This window comes from Pteropus vampyrus, unplaced genomic scaffold (genome assembly GCF_000151845.1).
Source record: "Pteropus vampyrus isolate Shadow unplaced genomic scaffold, Pvam_2.0 Scaffold9, whole genome shotgun sequence".
In the NCBI taxonomy this organism is placed as follows: Eukaryota; Metazoa; Chordata; class Mammalia; order Chiroptera; family Pteropodidae; genus Pteropus; species Pteropus vampyrus.
Window position 1 is genome coordinate 5036217 of NW_011888790.1, and position 3838 is coordinate 5040054.

Consider the following 3838-nt stretch of genomic DNA (forward strand, 5'->3'; position numbering starts at 1 on the left):
ACTTTTATTATTAGAGATTATCTTTAAAAAGTTTTGGTAATACCAAATGTCATAATTTCTGAATGTACTATATTAGCATTTTGTAACCTTTCATTTTCAAGAGATTTTCTATTTTAAAACTAACATTTTAACTTTTCTACCTGAAATTTTTTAGGATCAAAATTGTATCTATTTTTCTCAGAAGAGAATTCTACAAGGTAAGAAATTATTAATATAGCAGTAAAACAAATGTAGTTGAATATGGCCTTATATTGCTCTTTTTTTTTAAAAAAAATCCTTTCCCCTATATTTATTTCATGTCTTTTCTTGATTATTACAAGATTCTCATAAATTTATTAGCAAATCTTTACTACCTCAGAATTTGCTAGCAAGTTAGGATTAAAAAGGTATTGTAAAAGTAGTCACCGTTGAAACACAAATATTGCTTTTCATGGTCAGAGCTTATTCCTAGTGTCTTTAGAAGTGGGTTTGTTCATTTGAGGAAAAGCATTTGTTTCCGTTGGGGCCCATTGACCTTTTACCTCAGTGGTCATTACCTAAATGACTTTGGGGAGTAGAGGTTTCATAGAAGCTCTCTTAGGGTCTTTGAGTTCAAATTATTTAGCAATGGAAATTGTATAACTCCTATATTTAGTTTAGAAAGTGGAATGCTTTTTACCACGTAGATAATACAAGATTTAGTAACATCCAGTATTTTTTAAAAAAATCCTGAATGATCACCTTTACAACGAATTTAAAATCATCAGTGATTTACATTATTATACTCTTTAGACTTCTGAAGGATGAAATATGTTCAAGTGAACAGATAGTAAAATCTTATTGATGTGCTTACCTAGGTGAGGAACTTAAAATCAATTGCTTGGCAGCGTTAAGAAGTTAACTTTGGTTGGTTATATTTTCTTAGGAACTTTTTGGAATAGGTAGAAGTGACAACTACAGATTAATTCAGTTTGTCAACTAGAAATGCTTATAAAGTGAATTATTCAGATCAATAACTACTTCTCATTTATTCACTTTTTCCAATATCCTTGGAAATTGAGAACTTGTGTTCTCAAACTCATCTTTTCTTCCTAGTTTTGAGACTGACACAGATTTAGTTAATCAGGTCAATTTTTATCTTGATAACTGAAAACAAAGGGTTAAAATAAAGGGACTGATGAGGAGTAAGGGAGGTCAAACCACCAGTAGTTTTCATAAGTTTCTTGTGAAACCCTTTTTCCCTATTTTTTCTTCTTCTTCTAGGGAGTTAAAGAACGTGGTCCTGAACCTGTTGGTAGCACTATCTTATCTTCCAGGGCACTGCTTAGAGTTTTCAGGAGAAATCTAGACCAAAATGCTTAAAGCAAAAACAGAAACTTCAAAAGATTTAATTTTAGCAAACTTGGTCTGTTACATCTTTGTCACTGTTCTTCGGCAAATGAACTTTAACTAAGTCTTTGGCATTAATACAATGTTTGATGCAATGACGATGGATCATAGTGTTTGGTACACTTAGGGCTCCCAATAAATGTTCAGTAGATATTTATTTTTACAGATACCCAGGTGCTTTTATAATTTTTTCAGAGTAGAAAATAATCAAGATTATTCACATTTATATAATATCACCCTACTCTGCTACACAAAGGTAGTAAAAGGACAATGACAACTTTTAAAAATTGTTAACCGTACACATAAAAATGGTTGAAATGATAAATTTTATGTATATTTTACCATAATTATAAAAATTATTGTTTAAATTTTGGGGCAACTTTGTTTATTGTGAAAGAGGATGGCTTTGGCTGAATTATCAGTTTCCAACCTCAAGTACAAGAGTGTTTAGTTAATGATGTTCCTCAGTTTGTGTCATACCCATTGTCATTGGTTCATTAAAGGACCATTGTTTTCTTTTATAACTAGTCCTTATATTTAATGTGTTTGATATATATCCTTTTGTTTGTGTCTTATAAAAGGTTTTATTTTATTTGCCTATATTTTAATTTACATTAGGTCTTAATCTAATTCTTGTAATCCCCTCCACCCTCCTCTCTCTCCTTTTTTTCCTAAGATCTGGCCGTGTTGCTGAGTGTTCCTCTAATTTGTTTTGTCCTACTGGTGCATTGTATTCTAGGTTGTTTATTAAAATGAAGCTGTTAAATTCCTAAATATATAAGGCACATTAAAATGAGCATTTAAGAACAGGCCAATTTGTGCTCATTCTTTATATTAGAATTGAAGTTAAAGAATGTATTAGGTGCTATGGAATATTTGAGGAAATACAAACATCTGTTTAGGAAGGCTGTCTGAGTCTCTTAGAGAAAGCAAGGGAAAGAATTGTGGGATGTAACAAAAGCATGTGTTTTTTCTTAACCTTAAGGCTCACTAAAACATTTATTTTTCCTTAATTAAGCATTTATTAATATGGATTTTGTCTGCCACTACTGTATAGAAAATTATTTCATAAATATTTCCAATTCAGAATGAATGTCATAAATTTAGATATTTTTTAGTTTTGAACATGCCTATATACTTTCCTTAGAGGTTAGCTGTCTAATTTTGATGGATGGGAGATTAGAATCCCTTTGTGAGTATGGAACAAGCAATTAGATCCCACACATTTCAGAATATGGTAATACCTTTCCGCCAAAGTATTTGTTTGTAGTATGAAAATCATGCAAACTGTATTATAAACCTGTATCTTTTATCCCAAGAGACTTAACTTTTTCAAGCCCAGTTTTAGCGATATAAGCATTAGATCAAGATTGGTTTTGAGTAATCCAGTGCTATTCTAGGTCATTTTAGATCTGTGGAGTCTTCAGATATACTAGCCATTTGGTTTCAATAGCTAGTTTACATTTGAGTGTGTGGGAAGAGTGTGAGAGATTTTACATGTAGGTGATGGAATAAATCCATTGACTCGTAGTTTATTGCAGAGGTCCCCAACCCCCCGAGTTGCAGACCGAGTTGAGTTGCGGACCGTGGCCCTATAGGAACTGGGCCACACAGAGGTGAGCGGCATTGCAGCCACTCCCCAGCACTAGCATCACCGCCTCAGCTCCACCTCAGTTCCACCTGAGATCATCAGGCATTAGATTCTCATAGGAACACTGGTCCCTGGTGCCAAAAAGGTTGGGAACCGCTGGTCTACTGAATATATTGGAGTTAAAGGACTTTGAAGTTAGCAGTGTTTTTGTTCAAGCATAGACTCGGTTGTTAAAAAGACAGGCCTTCTGACTCTGATTTCTTATTGTATATTAAAGCTTCAGATGTTGTAGTTCAATTTAAGTAAATTTGAACTTTCAAAAATGTGGCTAGCTTTCTCGTTTTTTAAAAGAATCTAATTATTTCAGACACCTTTATGTTTGATGTTCTACTCTTCCTTAGAATTTTATATGAGCTGCCTTGATTTTATTTTTTTTAGCTACTTGCTTTTAGATTAAAAAAAAAAAAACAGCTCAGATTTAAACTCGACACAACTTACTGCCACAGAACAAAAGTGCTGATCAAGTTGAATCAACCCCTGTAATGTGTATTGAAAGGAAAACCTCTCCTCTCTTCCCCAATTTGAAGAACAAGCATTTTCCCTGCCAAGAAGGGCTGACTTTAAATGGACCAGCTGTCCATATTAGGAGCATAGGGTTGCTAAGGTGACCATGGCTGTTTGGAGAAGAATGCAGCTGAGAGGGCAAGTTCTTGATGTGTGAGCTGAGGGAAGGAATGTGGTGTGATTGTGCATCATTCCTCCTAATCACATGCTCACAAAGTGCTGTGTGGGCAGCACATAGAAACTACAAGTCTGAGTGCTGGAACTTGTGTGGTTAAAATCATTTTGTTTTCATGTGAGCCAGAGGCTCACAGTTTA

The 3838-nt window shown here is 33.9% G+C and overlaps 1 protein-coding gene across 6 annotated transcripts in view; it reads left to right on the forward strand.

Moving 5' to 3' along the window:
- Positions 1-3838, forward strand: part of FRS2 (fibroblast growth factor receptor substrate 2) — an 89678-nt gene that overhangs the window by 45279 nt on the left and 40561 nt on the right. For 5 of the 6 annotated variants that reach the window (XM_023520736.1, XM_023520726.1, XM_023520735.1 and 2 more), the window contains exon 3: positions 155-197. The exons of the other annotated variant lie outside the window; for it this stretch is intronic. The gene's annotated coding sequence lies outside the window, so the exon portion shown is untranslated. The remainder of the gene's footprint in view (positions 1-154; positions 198-3838) is intronic. 6 annotated transcript variants of the gene reach the window in all.